Raw genomic sequence first — 25,147 nt, 5'->3', positions numbered from 1 at the left:
GCTCTTGAAATAGGGCAAAAATGAAATTCTACGAAAAAGCGCAATCATTTTGCATTGATCTTTTGTCCGTTCACATGCAGTTTTGAAATTTTTGATTGCAGTTTTAATGCCATATCACTGTCTCAAGGTCAGAATTATTTCAAAATATTAAGACGTTGTCCGATAAATTTGTTACAAGCAATAATCTTAAGCGTGATGATGATAGAAACCTGGTCGGAAATGGGAATTAACAAAGAGAACCTGATTGATTCTGAAATACGCTTATCAGCGGCGAACAAGGGTGCACTGAGGGTACTCGGCAGAACTCCTATTTTGGCACTAAATATGTTTAAAATCTGATAATTACGTCTGATTAGCAAAAAATTTTAACCGTATTTTCGCGACGCGAGATCTTTTCAATGCTGACTGAAAGGACCAAAAATGGTACCAAAATTGACTCCTACGAACGTTTTTTGAAGTACTAAAAATCGTGCGGAAAAAGTTCACCTTTACTTCTCACTGCTTGAGTAATCGAAACCAAAAAAAAACATATTGGCCGTGCAATTGAGAGAAGTAAAATCATTTGAAAAAAAATTATGCTTCTTCCTTTAAACCTTTGCTGCTGACTTGGCCGTGAAAAATAAGCCATCCTATCTCTAGCTCGAAATCTTTTAGCTATTAGAGTTGACCGCTTTTCCAAATATCGTGCTCGGCGTAAATCCGTTGCAAGCCCCGTCATCATCAACGAAATAAACCAGCAGGCTGTGATAAGCACAGTTGCGATCACTGCCAAATATACGACAAATGTAAGCGATTTACATTGAGAGCCGAAACCTTTGATAACTCGCAGAGATGTTATGATAACAGCCATGCTAAACACTGTCAAAAGGAGACATACTATATTGAGAACTAGATGAAAAGTGCCACTCATTCTTAATTCTGGCTTCCATTTAACCGCCAATACTGACACGACGGAACAGCCTATGGAAGCAATAATTATTATTATCAAAACTATGGCACAAAGAATTGGGTTCTGTTTGCTTTCCAACTGCAACATTTCTGTGTTCACTTGTTGATATTCTATGAATCGGATCATTTGTTTTCAGCCACCCGAGTTTGAAAAACCAACTGATAAACATATCACGCAAAAAAGGGTTGCGACGGATATTCAGATCACTTAAAATATTTTTTTCACAATCATTTTACAGATGATATCAGAACATAGCCAACAGACAGTTGGAAAAGAGCCAATGAACGCAAGTAAATGAAAGAAAAAATAGCAACTGGTATTTTTTCGAAAATCTTGAATTTCAAAGAAAATAGATGGTCTTGAAGTTCTTTGAATTACTGAAACAATTTCTGATTGAGAATTTTTTTCATTAAACTAACCCAGTTTGAGAAAGTTTGATCAATAGATTATCTTTTATTCCGCCGAGAATCCTTAAATAAACATCCACATTCGAAACTAGAAACTTTTCAAGTTCTTCGTGAGTTTTTCACTTTTGCAGTTCGATAGTGGAGTTTGCTGTCATTGAACAAACGTTATGCAGTAAATTCAAAAAAATCAGACGTCAAACTGCGAAAAGCCAAATTTCTAAACCATCATAGCTTTACAATCGAACTATCTACTCTTAAAAAAATTCTCAGAAAATTAGTGAAGAAGTGATTTTTTTCATTAGTGAAGTTTTTAAGAAACTAGAAACCGTTCACGTTTTTTGCGCCATTTCCACTTTCGTATTTGGAGAATGCTATTTACGTCACTTTCAGCTGATGAATTTCAATTTAACTCAAAAAGTGCATCCATATTTTAAGACTTTTTCCTGAAAAAAAGACAGCAAGACCTATATAAGTGTCTTCACTACGTTCATTACTCTTAAGAAAAAATCACGACCTATATAAGAGTCTGAACAACGTGCATCGACTCATAATCAAAAATCAAATAAGCTTTCATTTACCGAGCGGTTATTTATAGACTTTTAGGTGGTAAATCCTTAAATTTAAATCTACTTCCGAAACTGAAAGCAGTTTACGTTTTGCGTGGCCATTACACTTTTACTGTTCGATAGAAGAGTTTGCCTTCCGGTTAACAACAAAAATTAACTGAAAAATCGAAACCCACTAAATTGGCGAAATTTCAAAAAATCAACTCAATCTATATACTTTTATTGATCAGGCGATCTGAAACCAAATGCGATCTGATCTTTTCTAGCGAAGTCTTATCTATTAACCATCAATTGCCGCATCTTCCTCATTGGACTCATTGAGCTTGAAATACTCTTGAATTGGGTCACGTGGGACCAGTCCGGGATCCCAAAGGTCAACCAGGTCCACCCTCTCTGTACAGTAACATGCAAGAGTATACTGGACACTGTCGTCATAGCTGTTGCTCTTCTCACTTAGAGTCGAACAGAACATATCGGACGTTCCTAGGCAACTTCCTTGTCTGTCTGCTATCTTGTGGATCTTCGAATCCGATATGCCCTCTCTAAACCAACCCATCATAACAAACCCAGCCCAAACTATCTACTCTTAAAAGTTCTCTGAAAATTAGAGAAAAAAAGTGATTTTTTCTCTCAAAAGTTCTTATAAAACTAGAGAAAAAAGTGATTTTTATTCTCCAAAGTTCTTAGAAAATTAGAGAAAAAAGTGATTTTTACTCTCTAAAGTTCTTAGAAAATTAGAGAAAAAAGTGATTTTTATTCTCCAAAGTTCTTTGAAAATTAGCGAAAAAAGTGATTTTTACTCTCTAAAGATCTTTGAAAATTAGCGAAAAAAAGTGATTTTTACTCTCAAAAAATCTTGGAAAACTAGAAAAAAAACGTATTTTTACTCTCAAAAGTTCTTAGAAAACTAGAGAAAAAAGTGATTTATACTCTCAAAAGTTCTTAGAAAAATAAAAAAACACTGATCTTTACTAATGAAAGTTCTTAGAAAATAAGAGAAAACAAAAGACTTTACGGGTTCTCATTGATCTCGTTGGGCGGCTTTTTGAACACGAGAACATTTTTCTGAGGCTCTCCTTTGTAGAGCAAACAGTCGGCGTACCAGTGATTGGGCACGGTGTACATTAAAGTAACAATACTCGGAATCAGCAGCATCAGGAAAAAGGTGAAGAAGCCTACGAACAATAGTTACAACCATTAATACAAAAGCTGAACGGATTTTCGTACCACTAGCGATACAATATTTTATATGTGAAATAATATTAAAAAAATAAACTGAACGTTTTTTTTATTCAAAAATCTTTCAGAAGTAACCTCCATCCATTTTCTAACACAATTTTAATTCATAAAAACTCAGTTGACAAATTAATTTCACGGAAATGAATCATTTATGAAGCAGAGAACAAACCTGACTTATTTCTAAAAATTTTGAAATCAGATAAAATAAAAAAATTTAGAGGCTTCAAGACTTCACGCTTCATTCACTGCTTTCTTGAAACTAAGAAAAAAATTTACAAATTAATCAATTATTCTTTAAAAATTGTTATCCCTCAGCCCTATCCACTCCATTGTCAAAATGGAGGTGGTATTTTTCATCCATTTTGCCGTAGCTTTTCCCGCCTAGAGGTAGCGAATGACAATGGTAACCCTGCGACCGGAACCAAGAGGGATTCGAACTCAATTACCTGCATCATAACAGGAATAAATCAAAATCACTTCCATTTATAGAAAAATGCTTAAGAATAGAAAATCCACGTGTAAATGCATCAATAAAACATAGCCAACAGAGGAGCTCAACGGAACGTGCCTCAAGACCGAAAAAAATCTCTTGACTTTGTTCATTGACATTGAAAAGCATTGCTAACAAACAGTTGGAATAGTAATAATGAAATGATGGAAAACAAGTCAGATTTGTTCCGTTTTATTTCAGTTCACTATTCCTAAATAACAAATCATCTGAAAGCGCTCTTTGTTTTCGGAGATACTTTTTTTATGATTTAAAAAACTACGATAAGCCCAGGCAACTGGAGGAAAATCGATCAATAGGCGAGAAAATCAACAAAATTTTCGCTGGGAAATTTGAAACTAAAAACCATGCCCTGAAACTAAAAACTTGCGATTTCTTCAGGCACTGATTGAATGTTTTTCGGGGACGGCAGTTTGAATATTTTTCTGAACTCGATGCAGTGCCAGCCCTGCATCTTCGAAACTCGATTCAAAATGGATTTTTTTTTCCTCGAAATTACGTATCTGTTTTAGGAATACACTAGCGTGTAATTCATGGAAAACCAAATATTTTGGAAACAAGATCTTCAGCCTATGAGTGTACTCTGACCGCTCCCAATTCCAGGGTTTGCTTATTTCGAAATTTAAAATGTATGAAATTTTTCAAATTTTAAAAAACCATAAAAACGTCATATCTCGAAAACTTAGTGTCTTTGGAGAAATTTAGATGCCAGATTTGTAACGACTGAGAGTTACATGAGAGTACCCCACTAACGGGTTGGGAATTTCAAATTTCGTGAATTTTTTTAAACCGATGTTTCCCGAAAAAAAAAATCATTAATAAAAAAGTCACATCTCGGAAACAAACAGGATCTGGGAATTCAAATTTAGAGGCAAGAATAGCAACACCTGACAGTACCCTGACAATAAAGTTGGATCACTATAAAGTAGGGAATTTCAAACTTCGTGAAATTTTTGTAGGTAAGTTCTTTGAAAACTTTTAAAGAAGTACAACAGATGTCAAATCTCGGAAACTAAAAGCAATTGCGCAGTCGCATTTAGACACAAGACTTGCAACCCCTGAGGTTACTCTCACAGTACCCAACGACTTGGTTGAGAATTTCATATTATGTGAAACCTTTTAAAACTAAGTATTCCGAAAATTTTCTAATAAAAACACTAAAAACGTCAAATCTCGAAAACTACAAATATTTGAGCAGTCATATTTTGAGGCAAGATTCGCAATCACTGACAGCACCAAGCTACAGGGTTGAGAATTTCAAATTTTAAAACTAAAAATTAAGTTTTCTGTTAAACTTAGGAAAAAAATCACAAAAAACGTCATATCTGGAAAACTACAAAGATGTGAGCAGTCATACTTGGAGGCAGGACTCGCAATCCCTGAGAGTACCCTGCAGACAGCACCGACAACAGGGTTGAGAATAACAACTTTTGTAATTTTATTTTTTAGTTTGAGTGTTCTGAACACTTGAAAGTCACAAATATTGTTGTATCTTGTAAGTTAAAAGGATTTGGGGCCAAATTCGCAACTCCTGGGGAAATCCTGACACTATTCCATTATTGGGCTGCTAATTTTAAACACTGAATTCAAACTGGAAAATTGAAAAAGAAAAATCTTAGACATTTCTATATACGATATAGTTAAAATGTGAAAAAAAACTCTTTCGTTATTAAACATGCAAAAATAATGTTGAAAAAGCTTAAGCGTGGCAAAATAGTAAAACCCGCTATTAAATATTAAATGGGATAGATAGATAGAAATTGTTGACGTTGGCGTTGCATTTACCTAGGATGTTTCTGCCAACTGATCATACGCGCTCACTTCGTGCTGCGGCACTGGGAATGCATTAAATACTTATACTGCCTCGTTCATTCTAACTAAAAAGCGACACACCAAAAATAATCTGAATTTTTGTTGTTTGTATCGATTGATAAAAGGTAGCAACCAAAAGCAACACCGAGAAAAAAAGCACTAACTAACAATTAACATAAACGAGTCACTTCGTGTTTCATTTATGCTTTAAGAACTGTAGAAAGATTGAATTCTTTCGAACATATGAGTTTAAAAACTGCAAACAATGTATCTACAAAATTCGATCCGCGTCGCGGTTCCATCGGTTAAAAAAAGGAAGGCAGTTACTTCAAAATTCAGCGGCGAATAAAGCTCAGCGAAGAAACAAAAAAACAGTAGACAAAAAACATATTTCCACAATCCAAAGGTGGGTTTACAACCTTTCAATTGATAGTCAATTGGCGCTGTGTCAATGGAGAGACCAGGAATTAAAGATTTCAACACTTCCGAATTGATCACTTCTCGGCGATCTCGACACAATGCTAACTCGTTTTCCTTTTGTTTCTTCAAATCCATCTTCCGTTTTCTCATTGCGTGAGCTGGGGCCAAGAAAGCCGCAATCGTTCGTCGCTTGAATCTATGGCGCAATCATGGTAGAATTGCAGTTTTCATTAGATGTTAACGATGGCCTGGCTATGACAAACTATAACATAGCCATCAGAAAAATTGAAAACTATCACTTTTTTGCAACTTGAAGAAATACATCACGATTGAGCCAGTTAAATTTCAAAGATCTTCCGCAGCAGAAAATTAACCCTATAAGCGAAACTAAACTAAAAGGTATACTTTTTACTTGGCATGCAAATTTTGAAAGAAAAAATCTATCAAAACTATAAGTTATTGACGTCTCTCCGAACAATTTGCACTATCTTAATTGGGGAGCGTTATTTGCCTTCGTTTTACCACACGCATTGGATTGAGCTCAAAAGAAAGCGAAGTCAAACCTGGAAAAATTTAATTTGAGCGTGATCAAACTTTGATTGACTTCAACCACACAACCTAAACGTGTGACTTCTGAAAAAAGCTGAAGAATAAGCCAGTAACCATTTCTCAGTAGAGTTACCCGACAAATAAGAGATGAAAAATTAATTAAGAAAAAACATCAATAAAGGCAATGCTAATTGTTACAGAGCAAAAATATCAAAACAATTTCAAATCTATAGAAAAATGCAACGCTCAATAACTACAAACAAAAACTCCTAACTTTTAATCGAGAACTAAGAACGGACTGACATTAGTAATAATAATTGTCGATTCTCCGATTCTCAGAGGATCTATGAAAGGCTTTGCAGCCTGTCCACGCATAGTCTATTTCTCTTAACGAAAAATAAATGAAAAAAATGTGTGAAAAATAGGGAATTTCAATGTTTCTCTGATATAGAAACAGAAATGATTATCGGTAACTTCGATATCCTTTTGAAACAGCAAGAACGAGCCAGTTGCTGCGAAAGTAGAAGTAATAGTTGAGGAATTAATCAGGGTCAAATAATATATAACAACTCAACTTTTTCAGAACGAAATTTACTTTTGTGAATGACAATTTTCAGGTTAATTCGATATTCTGATAAAAACAAAAATTGAAAAATGTTCCGTTCTATAACAGTAAACATCCATTTGGAAATTTTATTTTCAACGAAAAAGCCCGAAGACCAAAATAAACAAAATGACATCAGAACTTTTTTCAGCAGCAATATTAATTATCAAATACTTTTTAGGGCAAAATGGTATCAAATTCAAATGAAAATACAATTAGTGCATCAATGGACCTATTTCAACTTTAAACTGAAAATTACAAAATCGCTATTTCAAAATAAGGTAATTTATTTAAAATCATCTAATTTCGTTTATATTTAACAAATATGTCAACGCATCTTTTTGAACTTAAAAAACCTTCAGAAGTACGCAGCAATTGAAGTAAAGGTTGGTTTATTCAGTTGAAAACCCTTGCCCAAAATAGTCACTGTTTTCAAAAACTCCTTTCACAGTTTCAAAATATTTAACGAATTTGATTTAAATTTTTGCGCAGTAGATTTTTAAACGGCCATTGTAAAAGAGTTTTAATCAAATTCTTCAAATATTTTGAAACTAAAGAGTTTTTGAAAACGGTGACTATTTTGGGCAAGGGTTTTCAACTGAATAAACCAAACTGTACTTCAATTTCTGCATACTTCTGAAAGTTTTTCGAAGTTCAAAAAGATGCGTTGACATATTTATTAAATATAAACAAAATTAGATGGTTTTAAATTACCTTATTTTGAAATACCGATTTTGTAATTTTCAGTTTAAAATTTATTATGGTCTAAAGCAATAATTGTATTTTTCTTCGAATTTGATACCATTGAGCAAAATCCATGAAGTCGACAGAAAAAAAAACGAACTTTTTCAGGTGTCTCCGAAACAAACAATTAGTTATATAGAAAAACAAAAACGCCGTATTAAAAAACTTCGTAATATTAGCTACCAGAAAAAGACAAAAACCACCCAAAAATTCGTTTCCTAAAAAGTTCGAAAAAACAACATCTATAAAAATATTGATACGATTGCCGCGAATGAAGTTCAATTTGAGAAACGTTTGTCGAGAAACACAAACCACAGCGTTAAAAAGCATACAATACTTACCCCATGCCAAAATTTTCTCGGTTTGTACCCCCAACATCCCTGAAAACGACAAAAAAATCTATACATGACCTTCAAACTACGCATTATGAGGTGGCTAAGCCATTATTACAAAAACCGACACTATTTAAATCAAAACTTAGACTAAAGGCAGTGGAAAAGAGTCAATAAACGCAAGTAGACGAAAAAAACACTGACTTGTTTTTTTTTCTCATTTTGAATTTCAATGAAAAAAATAGATAGCCTTAAAACTCTGTACGATTGGCACTTCATTGATAAACTTTTAACCCAAATTGAGAAAATTGGATCCATAAGAAAAACTTTTACTTCGCTGGAAAATCTGAAAATTAAATGCCACTTTCAGAGAAAGAAGTCGATCACATTTTTTGTGACGTTTATAATTTTGCTGTTTGTTAGTGGAGTCTGCCTTCCTTGTAACAAAAGAAATGAACTGAACTTGAACAGAAATCAAAAGTAAAACCGCGAAAAAGCAAAATTGAGCCTGAACAATTTTGAAGACTTCCTGAAAAAAAAATTGCGACCATATTAGAGTCTGACCCACTTTAATCGAATCTTAAATCTTTTGAACAAAAAAAAATAACAAACGCAAAATCAAGGGTAAATTTACAAATTACACAAAAAATCAAAATGATTTTCAATTGACGTTAAATTCAAATCAATTGCCCATGAGCTTTGTTATTTCACACTACATCATGGGCAAAATGCGTATCTGGCTCTTTTTACACTAAGAAATCAAGCTGAGGAGTCCAGCAGAAGAATCCTGTGAACAAACTTTATAACGCAAAAAAGCAGTAACCAGTTGCGATACACTTGCTCTTCCAAAGTTTAAAAACTAGATCGAGTCCAAATACTATAACTTAAATTTTCGAGAAAATGAGAGAGACAGCTGCAAAGCTGCTTCCAGTGAATACGTTTAGCTTTCGACTATAAAAATGTTGCTTCCGTGAATTTCAAAATTCACGAAGCGCTTCAAAATTATCTAAGCACAGCAACAAGTGGACGAGTGGACGTCAATCCATACTTACATCAGAGATGGTCCACCGGCTCCTCCTTCGCATGATTGATGGCTAGGCATGACTTGACTACAAAATAACACCCAGCAGAACAAGAATATCTTCTCGTGACACAAAAACACAAATCGGCACTCACGAAAATGTTTTCTGCTTTAGGTTTTGTAAGAAGCAATTTTCAGTATTCAGAACTAAATTTAATTGAAAACCGAATTTAATTTCAACTCAAAACGAACCTTTAACGAACGAGCAACGATTGGAACTTTTTACCAAAGAAGAATCCTAAGTTATTTTTTCTGTCAAATTCAAATTTTGCTTTCAGAAACAAGGCTTCTATACTTCCAAAATATAACGGTCAATGCTTTGCTCTAAAACCGTTAATATAAATCATTTTGAAAAATACTAATGCAGAAATATAAACGTATCGGTTATATACGTAAAACTCTTTTTGTCACGGTATTTCGGGAACTTTTATTTCAATTCGATTAAAAAACTTTGCTGATCGAGCTCTAATGATATCAGTTCACATTCATTAATGCTTTAATGATTTATTTCAACAATTACATCCATTCGAGGTCTGAAAAGATCAGATTTTATCATCTGCAGCGGGTTTTATTGGTTATCTTCAACTATATCTTTTTTACTAGGTAATACGCTACTTGCCAATGCCTTGTTACGAATTGTTGTCTGTTACCAACTGTCGCCTCCCAACATAAACGAATATGTCAATCCTTCTCAAAATAGTTTATACTATGCTGGGAAAAATTGCTGCAGATGATAAAATCTGACATTTTCAGACCCGAAATAGACGTTTAAGCTATCGAAACAAATTACTGGTATGTTTATTGAATGTGTTTGATATTTCAGCCAAAATAACATAGACAATCCACCCTGTTGAAAATCGAATCATTTCAGCCAATTTCATTCCAAAAACTTTCAAATAATGTTGATTAAAAGCCAACATTGATTGGATCGCAACAAAACTACTTACTTAGTGAAGTCAAGTGCATTAAAGTCAGCATTCTCAGCTCGTCAATGCCGTGTTCAGTTATAAATTTGTAAAGATACTGGTCCTAGAAATTGATATTTGGTTCAATATTTCAATATTTTTCCGAAATTTTGTTATCATTAAATGGCTGAAATATCTCGGGCTGAGCTGTCTCAATTTTTCACCCGTAATATTGCAAACTCATACGTTCCTATTAAAAATAACCCGAAACCGCTGGAGCACATAAGCTCTAGATTAATAAAAAATTTGATTTACTTCAATTAAACTTATTTTAAAAAACCTTCAAAATAGGCTTTTTGGCTATTCTACCCTTTCTCCACCATATGATATTTTCTGATTTTCACGTAGTAATGTCATGAAAATTGGCATGCGGTTTCATTACGCAATTTGTAACATTTTTCCTCTTAATATAATACAACTTGGTAAAGTCAATGATTACACTGTGAAAATGATGTTTACGTACAAAAAATCACATGTGGTGGGCAAAAGTAGAAGAGCCGCTTTTTTACCAATCAAAAAAAGCAAGAAGTAACATTTATAATTATCTACTACTTCGAAGAAATTGCCAAAAAAAAACTTCATAAGTATCTAATTAAGGTTAAAAAAATACGCATTTGCTTTTTTGTGCGCTATTAAGAGTTGAATCGTAAAATCTGACTTCAAATTTTTTGCTTGACTTTTAACATACTGTTCACGATGTTTGATCCAAAATTAAGAACAGGCTCTAATCACGTTGCTCTTTGCAGACGAAGTAATGAACGGATTTTGGATAAAGCACTTTTACAAACAAGCCTTTCAGAAACACTGACAGTAAATGTAGAGAGACGTATTTACAGTGCTAATGATTGATTAACTAATTCAATTCACGCCTCGCAGACTGAAACGGTCAAGTCTCTTTCTGCGAAAAGCAACTAGCTATAGGCTCCCCTCAGAGTCGAAAAGACGGGTATAATCGAAAATACCCGAAATATCTGATAGGGGATAATTAAACCTTAAGTAACTGCCTAAAACTGCCTATGAAAATGCATTTAACAACCTCTCAAATTAGATTGACCACGAAAATCTTTGACTTCGGATTGGTTTAGTACTCTTAATTAGCCAAAATACCGTTTTCAACTACCTTTTTTTTATCCGATAGTCGTTAGTTATATCGAAACGTAGAACGGCCTTGGCTTAAATGTCGATTGATTTCATTGAATCAGTAGCTTAACAACTTTTCAATGTATTGCGCGTCAAGTTCGGCAAAGTTGTGTTTCAAGCATAGCTATGTATTACAACCGAGTAGATCCCTGAAAACGAAAAAAAAATGAGAGATAAAAAGTCAATACATTTATTTTACACAATTAGAGATTAAACAACAGCTCAAACTGCTTATCGAGAGGATCAAAAACATTCTATAGGATCAAAAAAAGAACTCAAATTTGAAGAAAAATTTATATAAGGTCATACCTCGGGAAACTGGAAAGATTTGAGAAATCTTATTTGGGGTCCAAATCTGCAACTTCTGGAAGTACCTTGAATCATCGCACCATAAGGCCGAGAATTTTAAATTAGAGATGCTTTCGATATACATTTTTCAAATTCAAAAAATCATACAGTATCATCCAGCATATTTAGAAGATTCGAGCAATCATATTTGTGGCCACATCTGCAACCACTAAGAATACCTTGAGATCACACCATCTTAAGGTCAAGAACTCAAACTTGAAGATGTTTTTTAAATACAAACTTTTTGAACAGAAAACAATCATAAAAAGTCTCATCCCGCATATTGAAAAGATTCGAGCAATAACATTTGCAGGCCCGCTCTACAACCCCTCGGAATACATTGAAATCATCGCACCACAGGGCCAAGTTTTGTAAAAAATTATTTCAAACGCAAATTTATTTCTATAAACAAAAAAAATTTGGAACATTTTTATTTGAAAAACTAGCGTGTAACGCACCTCCGATACTCCGAATTTTTAACAACTCATAAAAAACCGCACATATTCTAAAAAAGATCTGCTTTCTTTGAGCGTACTCTGACAGCGCCCAATTACAGAGTTCGTTATTACCAATTTTGCAAAGTTTTTTATTCAAGTTTTTTTATACAATTTTTGAAGAACCATAAAATTTTGAGAAGTTTTATAAAAATTAAAACTTAAAGTGACCTCAGAAACGTTACATCCGGGAAAATAAGAGCAATTGAGCAGTCGCATTTGCACGCAAGATTTGCAACTCCTGACAGTACTTTTACAGTACCCAACTACAACGTTGGGAAAATCAAATTTTGAAACTTCAACCGCAAGTTTTCTAAGAAACGTTTTTTTTTGAAAACCAGAAAAAATGTCACATCTCGAAAAACATCAAGATTTGAACAACTTATTTGAAGGCAATACTCGCAATCTTTTACAGTACTCTGACAGCACACAACTACAGTGTTGGGATTTTCACTTTTCTGAATTATTTTGTAATTTGAGTTTTCTGAAAGTTTCCGAAAAAATCACAAAAATCATCTTATCTCTTAAACTAAAAAAATTCGGGCATTCTTGATTAGAGGCCGAACTCGCAACCCCTGAGATTACTTTGACAGCTCCCAAATACAAGTAAGGAATTTCAAACTTTAAAGAAAAAAATTAATTTAAGTTTCATATTTTTTGAAAAAATCACAAAAAACGTCATATCTCGAAAACTACCAGGATTTGAGCAGCCATACTCATTCGCAACCCCTGATAGTACCCTAACAGCTCCCAACTACAGGATAGGAATTTTAAAAATTGAGAAACTTTTTTTTATTAAATTGTCCAGAAAATTTCGAAAATTGCCGGATCTCGTAAACTGAAAGGATTGGTTTATTCATATATGGAGGCCTGAATCGCAAAACTCAAAACCTGGGGAAACCCTGACAGAATCCCACTATTGGGTTGCTTAGTTCAAACTTGATGAAATAAACACTGAATTTAAACTGGAACATCGAAAAAATTCTTAACCATTGCAATTAACGATATAACTAAGACGTTCAAAAATTCTTTTTTTTAAACATGCAAAAATAATATGCAATAAATGATATAGCTGAAATTAGAAAAAATTCTTTCAATCAACATGTAAAATTATTATGCTTAAACATGGGATATAGCTGTCACACGCATTTAAATATAGTATAGATATAGATTATATTTGGAAAATTTTTCAAAAAAAAAGTTATATCTCGGATACTGAAATGATTTGAAACTTGATATTTGGTCGCGAGATTTGCAATCACAGGGAGTATCTTGACTGCACACTGTCACTGGATTGAAAACCTCAGAATTGTGATTTTTTAACTTAGTTCTTTTGATTAAAAGTCACAAAATTACAAAAATGGTCATATTTCAACAAACAAAAGGATTTCAGCAGTAGGACTTTGAGGCTCTATAACAACTCCTAAATTTGACCCTGCTAACCCCTCCACAGGGTAACTGATGTCAATTTTTGTGACATCAACACTTAAAATAAACATATTTTGAAATATTGCATTGCGAAAGGAACACACTGTAGAGTTAAAAGCATTGGCGCTCCAACATTGTATGGTGAAAACCGTACATGACAAAGCAATTTGCATTCTATTGTTCGTATGGATTTAAAGATTCTACATTCTTATTTAAAAAATTTAGAACGTTGAAAACATTTTTACATTTCAACATAGCGTCTTCTTAAACATGTGTCAGGTGAAACGCTAGTTCAAAATGCAGACATTTGGCATGCATCAAACACATCGAATCAAACCAGCGGATAGAAAATAATACGGTAACCACTGAGCAAAAATATTATTTGAAAATTTCGGGAAAAGAAACTACAAACGTCTCCAATGATAACCAATTTTAGGAAATTAAGTCCACAAACGCAATTCCCAGCGTTTAACTAGTAATTTACCAAGCAGTTACTAGGCCGACTATTTTTATGTAGAGGCCCGTTGAGTCGAGAAAATTTTCCCAAAATGTAACCTATAACACAAAAACGCGTGAACAAATAATTTCGCCTTTTAAGTGACCTTTTATGAGGCAACTAAGTCGATATAACACAAACCGAAAACAATAAAGCCCAGGAACACTTAAAGCAAAAAAATAAAACCGAGAACAATACAAAAATTTGAAAATCAATTAGTTGCATTTATACAATCATTAAATACGCCACTCTTAAAACGGTAAGAATTTTCGGAGTCTTCAAGTGAAATCCATGGTTCCGCAAGTGAGGCAACAGAAAATAGCAGACAAACGATAGCCCGACAATTCAAGTTTTCGCAGAAAAAATTCAAATTCCATAGATTAAAAAAAACGAGGTCCAGCCGGGAAACGAACCCAAGACCGTAGCCTCTCAAGGCAGGCAAATTACCAGAAGAACAAGTATATTGAAAGCAAGTACCAATTTTTACAGATTTACAAAACAAAGTGGTTTACGGGAAAAAACTCTCAAGTGAAACGATTTGAACTTTTTTCCTTACTGATATAACTTCAAGCAAACTTTAATGCGGCTCGAATCTTGACCTATGTAGCTTCAGTTTCATATATCACTGATGTTGGACCAATTTCTCGGAGATGTTCTCAGCCTAGTGCATTTGGTAAATCAATTGCACCAGATGTAGTCTCCCAGACCTTTACTGAGGGGGTCTGAAACACCACGAGTTTGACTCTGACAGGGTAGCAAGTTGCCTAAAGTACCCACCTTTCGAGTCCAAACCATCTTTCGGGCATAATGCACTGTTACGAGCGTGTAACGCATCTCCGGTGCTCCTAGCTCATAAAAAACTACATACAGAAGAACTGCACCCTTTGATTGTTTTCTGACAGCACCCAGTAACAGGGTTCGTAATTTCAAATTTTGCGAATTTTTTTCGTTGCATTTTTTTAAATTCAAACTTTAAAAGACTATTAAATTTTTTGAAATTTTTTTATCTAAGTTCTTTGAAAACTTTTAAAACGACATAAAAAACGTCACATCTTGGAAGCTAAAGCATTTGAGCAGTCGCATTTGGAAGAAAAATTTGAAACTCTTGAGAATACTAACAGTACCCAACTAAATTTTGACAAATAAACATTGAAAAATAAAAAAATGTCACATCTCCAAAAAAAGACATGAAACCCCCAAGAGTACTCTGATAACCAGCAAATAAAGGGTTGGGAATTTCAAACATTAAAAAACATTAAATTAAAGTTTTCTGAAACTTTTTTGAAAAAACCACAGAAAATGTCATATCTCGAAAACAAAGAAGATTTGAGTAGTCATAACTGAATGCAAGACTTACAGCCCCTGGATTATTCTGGGAGCTTTCCATTACAAGGAATGAATTTCAAAATTTGAAAATAAATTAAAATCAAGCTTTCTGAAAATTGTTTGAAAAAATCAAAAAAAAAAACGTCATATCTCGAAAACTAAGAAGATTTGAATAGTCATAATTGGAGGCGAGATTCACAACCCTCGGAAGTTCTCTGACAGCTTCCAATTGAAGGGTTGGGAAGTCAAAAATTGAAAATTTCCTTGAGTTTTTTTTAAATCACAAAAAATGACATATCTCGTAAAATACAGAGACTTGAAGTCATAATTGGAAAAGAGATTCGCAGCCCCGATTGTATTCTGACAGCCCCCAAATTGAGTTAAAGAATTTTCAAAAAATTGGACGCAAGATTTGGATCTTGAAACTCATGAGAGAAGCCTCACAGTACCTAACTGAAATTTAGGGATTTTAAATGTTTTGAAAATTTTAACAAATTTTTAAATTTTCAAAAAAGTTATAAAGAAATCATAAAACATGTCTTATCTCGAAAACTACAAGGATTTGAGCAGTCATATTTGGATGCAAGATTCGCAATCCTTGAGAGTACTCTGACAGCACCCAAATACAGAGTTGGGAATTTCAAGTTTTGTATTTTTGTGAATTGACTTCCAAAAACATCACAAAAATCGTCGTATCTCGTACACTAAAATGATTTGTGCATTCATAATTGTAGACCAAACTCGCAACCTCTGACAGCATCCCACTATTGTGTTGCTAACTTTAAACTCGGTGAAACAAACACTAAATTCAAACAGGAATATCGAAAAAAACTCTTAAGCATTGCAATATACAATATCGGTTAAGCACGCATAGATACGTTATGCCCTTAACTGTTGCGAAAAAACGCTTAAACATGACAAGATACGTGTCAAACGCATTTAAATATAAAATAGATGGCATCATTTAGCACAAGGCATAACACGCCTTGTCTGTCCACCTCGTGCGGCAACTTCAGAAACACCCATTGTCATTGGGATATTAAAAATGAGCTTTAACGGTTAGACTGACTGTAGATCACAGTCAGCCCAATCTGGCCTGTTCAGACAAAAACAGGAGGTTGCTTTTTAGACATACCGAGGTATCAATGCTCAGTGGCTTCCAAGAGCGATCTGGCAGCTGGTCAACTACCGTCAACCGTGCAACGTCATGCATGAATGTTAACATGCCACCGGAAGGTTCGTCTGTAGGTCTTCAAGCACTATTGGTTACCGTTCGTTGCCGTATACATACCTCGTTCCTATACTCCGGTTATTTAGTGAGGTAAACTTTATTCAGGACCCACTTCGCAATGATGTATAAAAATCCCGGGTGATGTAAAAATCGTCTCACCTTCTGAGGTCGGCACAAGAATGCAAGACATAAAATGGCCGAAGTTCTTATGGTGCGTTAACAGGTAAATATTACCAGTAAAATGAAGTCACCTTCTTACTACTTCACAAAACAAATCAATATCTAAACAATTCTTCGTATAGTTCACACAAAGGCCAAGCTTCGCTTCGCAAACACTAGCGAGAACACGACAAAAAGCAGCTCTATAAAGTGCAATAAGAAAAAATAGAAATAAACCTCAAATTTGTTAAAACTCGGCTGGGTCTCGGATTCGATCTGCAGCCTATAGATTATCAGTCGTAAGTAAAAAAAAACGAAAGTTGAACAAAAAGTTGAAACAAATGAGCTATTCAACAGACAAAAATTGAAAAAAAAAAAACATTCCGGAAACCTGTGTTCGAAGCCATACCCAGCTGCTTTGAACTTTTTTTATTTGCCCCCGGCCCAGCTCCCACCATTCAACCTTGGACTTTTTATTGCGTGGGGGAGAGAGATGTCATCCATTATGCCACAGCCAGTCCCACCTTGAGGAGGCCGATGACACTGGGACCCCTCCAACCATGACTAAAGCGGGATTTGAATACACGACCGTGCTTTGAAGTAAAACAATTAAACTCTACACAAATGAGGTCTCAACTGAAAATGGTGAAACTGAAGCTTCACACAACTAAAAATGGTGACAATGTCAAAAATTGACTTTTCCAAAGAGGATAACTGTTTCCCAAACAATATTAGAGATCACCAGCTTCTGCGAGAAGGGCGTATTTTATAAAAAATTTTACGAAACCGCGAACTTACAACTAGTTCTTTCGATTCATCTCAAAACTGGATGGGTCGTTTTGGAGAAAATTAGTCTAAAATGTGTCCTAGAGTTTCTTAGATATTGAACCTTCCCAAGGTCCGTACGAAGTAACGTTATAAAAAGAAAGTAGCAAAGTATGCAATCGAGTAGACGAGAGGCTGATTTTTCTATTTAGCTATTTGGCAAAAATCGGCAAAGGAGTTTTCAGAAAAGTGACGATTTTTCCAAAGTGTTTCCAAAACAATATAATATAAAACACAATTCATTACATTTTCAGAATAATCATCTTAGCAAACAGTAACTAACAAAAATATTTTATCTATCTCATTGTTCGAGATCAGAAATTCGCACAAGAACTATATTGCTTACCTAAACAACAGAATTTTCTGCTGAAAACAGCAAGAAAATTAGCGACGTCTAATGGAAAAACGGACTCGCGCTCTAACACAAGCTGCGGTTGCGTAGTAATCAAACATAGTTCATTCAATTCGGACAAATGACTGGATCAATAGGTAAAATTTTCATTCCAATGGGAAATTTGAAAAAGAAAATCCGATTTCGAAATTAGAAATCGATCACGTTTTTCGTGATTTTTCCACTTTTGCTGTTCGATGGTGTAGTCTGCCCTCTCTTTAACGAAAGAAATGAACTGAAATTCAACATACATTCCTAGTCAAACCACTAAAAAGCCCATTTGAGCGTAAACAAAACGTAAGACTATTCCTGGAAAATAAAGAGGAAGCAACAAAAAGCAACATACACAAGAAGCACTAAATAAGCTTTAAGCAATTACTGAGCAGCCATCAAGCTGACATTAGATAAGTAGACGCTTATTGAGCGGAAAACAAAAAATACCAAAAGACATTGCATTGTTATCACAACGGACCTGAATTATTTATACTAACATTAAGGGGCCAAACTGTGCACTGGATAGGCGCACATTTCGGTGTCTGTATGTCACTGGAATCGAGAGACAAGTCTTAAGTCATATTCCAAAATTTCAATGGATTCCACTGACAAAATTTCTATGGATTCCGCGCACAAATACATGTAATGTAACTTTTTTCGACACAATAGTTTTATCACGGATTCTTAGCGAACGATTATTGCTAGTTGTTCCGAAATCCGCAAATATGAGCAGATTCCGCTTACAATTTGCCGATTCCTCTTAGAGTTGCGGATTCCCAGACAGCGTAATTTTACTATAGACATAAATTATCATTTACTTGAGGAATTAGTAGTATTGTATCGTGTCCCGGATCCTAAGGGGGGGGGGGGGTCCTTCCTAAGGGGGGGGGGGGGTCCTCACGTAAAGCAAAATCCTAGGAAAGGGTTCCTTAATTTTTTGGAGGACCCTCATCCTAGGATTTTGTAAACGAAAGAAATTTTCCACCTAAAAAGCAGAAGACCCCCTACTTAGGATCTTGCTAAGTTTAACTTAACAACAAGGGACACGATACAAAATTCTTTCTAATTCCAATTTTTGGGGTCCTAATTATTGGTCCTGGTTAATTATATGAATCATATTAATTGTTATATTTGTTTCGGGCAAATGAACTTTCGACCTAGTTGAAATTTGTTAGTGAACGGGGAATTGACTTTTATGGTATATAATAAAAATGCGCCGGCCAATTTGGCAGCGTAGCTTAACTGTTGGCAGCAGTAAACTAATTCCTTAACATGACCTAAATTTTATGGTGAAAAGGCAGTAAATTGAAATTACTCTCAAAAGGCGGCGGCCGTTTCTGGGCAAAATATACCAAATGATAAATTTGACAAATTTTGAAATAAGAAAAATGAAATTAGAGGGAACTTGGTGTACTGAAGATATTGATAATGAACATTTACAATTAAGAGTGTTTTCAACCGCAGAAAAAAACTCATTTTTCAAATTTAGTAATGAACGCTACGTCGTCTTCCTCGAAAGGGCAAAGGAAATTTCAAAGAAAGAATACGAGTTAATATTCAAAGAACAATTTTATTTGAGTGAGCTTCAACAAATCTCTTGGTGCATTTCTACAAAACATCAGTATGGTACTGTGAGCGATTTGAATTTTGCTGATTATGAAAACGTATTCGACTATTCGTTTGATTTTACCTCAAAAAGGGTTGATAAAGACTTGGAGAGAAAAATCCGTCTATGTTTCAACAAGCTATCAAAATACAAAAAACTTCCGGTGGTTTATTTAATTATTTACCACCGTTATCTTAATGAGACTAAATGGTATTTGCAAGGTCACTTTTATTTCCACTGGCTTGAAATTCAGCAGGTTGGAGAGGTGTTGGAAAAAATAAATAATGAAATTGCAAAAAAGCAGAGTAACTCCTATTGATTTGAAAATAATTCACGAAATTTATACGTATTTGAAACAAACTTATCCTGATAATTCTAACCGACGCAACTATTTTCTAGCTGCATGTTCTCCGTTTTTTGTTAGTTCTGATAACCTTAACTACGACATTTTAATTAAGTTGAGACCTTATGGTGGCTTGATTGGTATTGATAACTCTTCCTTGGACAAATACTTGAAAAATTCCAAAATTTTACGATTGCACGCTATTTTGCACGATGCGGCCGGATTTATACACGAATTTTATCAACAGGGTCCCACGTACTGTTACATGTTGCCCTGGAACTGTAACAACAGCTTATTGGGACATTTGAGTGGAATAGCGTTCTGCCTTTTCATTAAGTTGAAAAAACCAGAAGTTTATCATTTACTAGAATGCTAGGCGAGAGATCAGTTGTGCTTGACGTGGAAGGCTTTCGTTACAAGAAAAACGCCTTTGTGGTTAAAGAATTAGCAATAACAACTTCAGACTACAGCGATCGACTCATTTTCCTACCTCCAGTGAATTTCAATATACTACCAAAGCTTGAACAAAAAGCTTACAACTGGTTAACAAATTATTTACACGGTCTCCATTGGGAAAACGGTGATTATCTTTACATAAACTTGAATCAAATACTTCAGAGTTTTGTGCTGAGAAATCCCGGTGCCGTTTTTTACGCTAAAGGAAAAGAAAAGACAGAATTTTTGGCCAAGTACTTGGACCGAAAGATTGAAAACCTAGATGATTTGGGCTGTCCTCGGCTTGAAAACTTATATTTTAAAAATTATCCAAGTTGCAATAAACATATTCCACATTACAACTCCAGGAATCATTGTGCCCTGAAGAAAACCAAGGTTTTTTATGATTGGTTGAAAAATGAACAACAGCGAGAGATCAGCGAAAGTGGAGACATACCTATCACCAAATTCAATGCTTTGTGCGTGGATGACTCCAGAGGGTGATATTAAAATTTCATTAACGAGAATAGAGCGTATTGATTGTAGTGGCCAAATTGTTCAGAGGAAGGAGCAAATAATAATTTCCGAAGAAGAGTTGTCTACGTTGAAGAGGTTTTTTCCAGTTATTGATCAATTTGTATACTTCCAGAGATTCAAGTTTATCAGAAATGTTAGCCAGCAAGCGAGGAGTATATCTTCCCGAACTAGTCTTAGTACCCAAACGTCAGCCAGGAGTTCAGATGGATCTAAACAGCAGTGAATTGCCAGATGAGATTAAGACGATTGTGAAAGAGGATACTGTGAAGAAAATAATGTACTACAAAAAAACTGCAAATATCCCAGCAAACTTTGTTTTAGAAATGCATGACATAAATGATAGAGATTTCACACGTTATGAAATTTTTTACTGTTCTCAAAAGTAATTTAAATTTTTACAAGCTTCATTCACAGAGAGAAAAAGTCTAACACAGTCTGTAGAACAAATAGTTTCTCAAATGTCAGAAGCAACAACAGCAGTAGATGAACCTGACGCAACATTAGTAACAGAGTTTGTTTATAACGAGACAAACAGTGAAAAAAAATCATGGAAGTTTTGTAACAATGTAACTTTGCCAAGGTCTGAAGTAGTTTTTGTTGCGCAAATGGTAGTAATTCTAATTTTACTAACTTTCTGCATTCTCAAACTTTCTTTCACTAAATTAAGTTGCGAAGAAACGTCAGTTTGGTTCTCGATTTTATCAGGCTTGGTTGGTTACGTACTACCAAACCCAAGAATATGAATAAAGTGATTGATACTTCGACAATAATTTTTATGGCGATAGTGGGACCTTCAGGATCCGGGAAAACTGAGTTAATTTTGAAACTTCTGATGGGAAATACTTTTTACCCTAAATTTGGAACCGTTCTATATCTTTACAAAGAGATGCAACCTGCATTCTCAGAAAAAGTGTCTTCTCGCGAAGTGAATGTGGAGTTCAAGAAATTCGACGGATTCGAATCTGTGAGAAAATTAGAAAATGTTCTTCTAGTTTTCGATGATTCATGTGAAGACATCTATAATGACAAGGAATTTGTTAGGTTAGCGACAGCGGGTAGACATAGAGGGATAGATGTAATATATGTTAAGCATAACTTGTTTCAACAAAGTCGATGGTCGCGTACGATTGATTTGAACACTTCACACATCATTCTGTTCAAATCGCCTCGCGACGTTCAGCAACTAGATCTACTAGGAAGACAATTGAATGTATCAAAATTTTTGAGAAACTGTTACGAATTAGCTACCAGAGACTCTTTTGGACATCTTCTAATCGACTTGGACCCCCGTACATCAGATTGTTTGAGATATTGTTCAAATATCACACCACCTGGGCCAACAGTTTTTTATTTACCCTTATCTGAAGCAGAAACTACTCCAATCACAAATGAAAAAGAAAAACTTATCTATTCTGCGGCATATGGTACAACTGAAACCTGACCAGCTAAGAAGATTAATTAGAAAAACTTCAAATCGTGAGATCATAACCCTTATTTGTGAATGTTTGCTCAATGTAGTCAATGGAAACGTACCCGTTAAAATCGCAAACATCGAACGATTCGAGACAGCATACAAATACTTAATAACTCCAAAAACCAGTGCTGTCAAAAAACGTGCGATTATTTTAAGTAAAGAAGGCTTCCATTTAGTTCGACAAATACTTTATTTTTGTTACAAGTACCTCACAACTTAATGATGACTGCTGAAGAATTCATTCTAATTCCGAAACACTTATATGTTAAAGAGCAGCCACATGCTGCACGTGTTCTTCGTGATAATAATATTAAACATAAAAATGCTCAACTGTCCTATCTTAACCGGCTTAGACCCCAATTACTTCCACAAACTAGTAAGACTACTGCAACGAAGGAAACATTTACGGATAATGTTGAGCCCCAACAAGAACAGCTTAAACTGTTAACGGACGATGAAGAAGTACCGGTCGAACGTGTTAAAGACGAAATACTAGAAGAGAAACACAATAGACAGACCGAAAGCATTTTAGCACAGTTACAAGTTTTAGAAGACAAAAAATTTGTTAGAGCAAAAACCGTACTTGAAATCATAGAAAATTCAGAAAGAGTAACCATAAACCGTGACAATGAGGTGATATATGTAGATAAAGTACCAACAGGACTTAAAGCTACAATATTTTTATACGACATACAACAACCAACGAAAAAATTACACAATCCGGCGTTCATTAACATTTTAACTGCTCTCAACTTGAATGAAAACCTGGTAATAAATCGAAATGCCAAACACGCGGTTCAGTCAGCGCCTATTAACGCTCAAGAGAAACGAGAACCCGGATTCTCAAGAACCCGCTCAACGTCGCCCACTTGGCAGGAAAAAAGTAGTGCAAACCTTAAGAGAAGTAAAAAACACAAACGAAAAAGTCTCAGCGGTAATAGAAAAACCCAAAACCAAAAACGTGAAAAAGAGTCACAAGAAGGCTCTGACTCATACGGAACGCCCCATAACGATTCAGATTCTCCAACGTCAGAAAAGACGAAGGCGCAAACGAAACAATGGGAAAATTACCAAGATTGAAGAAAAATTGTTGAAAACTAAATACAGTGACAAAGGTCCCGCGTTATTTGGTAGTGTGAACAACTTGATAAAAGCAAGCAATTTGTCGCGAAAGAAAGTTAAACATTTCCTTCATACTGAACCTGCTTACACGAAATATCGAACTGTGATCCGAAAAACGCCGCGACTCAAGGTCATAGTTTACGATATCGACGAAATCTGGTCATTAGATCTGGCCTTTGTTGATAAACTTGCCCAGTACAACCATGATGTTAAGTATCTGCTTGTTGCAGTTGACTGCATGTCCCGCTATCTCAGAGTGCAACCCTTGAAATCAAAGTATGCTACTACAACAGCAGAAGCGTTCAAACTAATGATAACGACAAAACAACCGGAAAAAGTATGGGTGGACAAGGGCACAGAGTTTAAAGGGTCCTTCGAAGCATTATGTAAAAAGAAAGGCATAAACACATATAGCACAGAGAGCGAGAAAAAGTCCGCATTCGCTGAGAGAAATATCCGTTCCTTGAAAAATCTTATTTATAAGTACTTGGAGGATAAATGGACTTACTCATACATTGACAAATTGCAAGATTTTGTCAATGCAATTAATTCGAGAACAAATCGTGTCACAAATCTTGCACCAAATAAAGTAACTAAAAAAGATGTTCCTCGCCTGATTTCATTAAGAGCAGAACAGTCTTTGAAGTTAGTTCGACGTCCAAAGCTTTATGTTGGTGATTATGTTAGACTTGCCAAAGTAGACATACGTTTTCGCAAGGGTTACAAACAATCGTTCACCGATGAAGTGTTTGAAGTTTTTGACATACCAACACGAAATCCCCCAAAATACAATTTGATTGATTCTAACAGAGAACCGATTGAGGGAAAATTTTACGAGTCTGAACTGATTCGCGTTCTGGAGAAGGACAATCATGACTGAGGGCACTTCCGACAGCCTTTTCACCCATAATGTTCCCCCTTCCTTCACAATTACCCTAGTTTCATCTGCATCAATGAACGTTTTTAAAGATAACACTCTGGCCAACTTCAAAAATCTCCTGAGTGAAGAAATAAATTTGCAAGGTGAATGGAGAGTAGCAGTTACAGAAATTACCTTCCCTACTCAGATAAACAACGTAACTGACAACAACATTGTGTACTACAAAAAAGATCGGGTTATAGCAAGCATGAAAGTTGAGAAAGACAAGATTTCCAGACCTTACCTTGGAGAAACAGCAAAAATAACAAAAGGAGAATATACGAGCATTGATCAAATACTGGACGAGATTCGTCGAAAGACAGAATTAGAGAAATTGGATTACGTAATAGATCCAATAACCAAACATCTTTCCTTATGGCTGCATTATTGGGAAGGTATAACTTTTTCAAGCCCGCAAATTCCTAGTCTACTTGGATTCAAAGGCGTCAGAGATGGAACTGGTTATCATATAGGTTACAAACAAGGAAGCACGAAACATAGCACATTCTCTACCCAAGATCTTATTGCTGACTATCCCGTTGATGTATGCGCTGGTACTCAGCTTATGTTTATTTATCTGGACATAATTCATTGTCAAATAGTCGGAGACACAAAAGCACCCCTTTTACGAGTCATTGATACAAATCGTCGAGTGAAAAACGGTTACGCATGTACAATTGAACCGAATCATCGTAAAGTGTTT

The 25,147-nt window shown here is 35.0% G+C and overlaps 1 protein-coding gene across 7 annotated transcripts in view; it reads right to left on the bottom strand.

The window, feature by feature from the left end:
• The window catches only part of LOC134851129 (uncharacterized), a 42,556-nt gene that overhangs the window by 4,209 nt on the left and 13,200 nt on the right, over positions 1-25,147 (bottom strand). For 2 of the 7 annotated variants that reach the window (XM_063867099.1, XM_063867108.1), the window contains exon 4: positions 2,208-2,464. The exons of 4 other annotated variants lie outside the window; for them this stretch is intronic. The gene's annotated coding sequence lies outside the window, so the exon portion shown is untranslated. Of the gene's footprint in view, positions 1-2,207; positions 2,465-2,937; positions 3,098-25,147 lie in introns of all 7 variants that reach the window. One more of the 7 variants, XM_063867092.1, reaches the window with a different exon arrangement.

The sequence above is a fragment of the Symsagittifera roscoffensis genome, chromosome 1 (assembly GCF_963678635.1).
Source record: "Symsagittifera roscoffensis chromosome 1, txSymRosc1.1, whole genome shotgun sequence".
NCBI classification, from domain to species: domain Eukaryota; kingdom Metazoa; phylum Xenacoelomorpha; order Acoela; family Convolutidae; genus Symsagittifera; species Symsagittifera roscoffensis.
The sequence above is the reverse complement of the archived record's forward strand: the minus strand, read 5'-3'. Positions and strand labels throughout refer to the sequence as shown.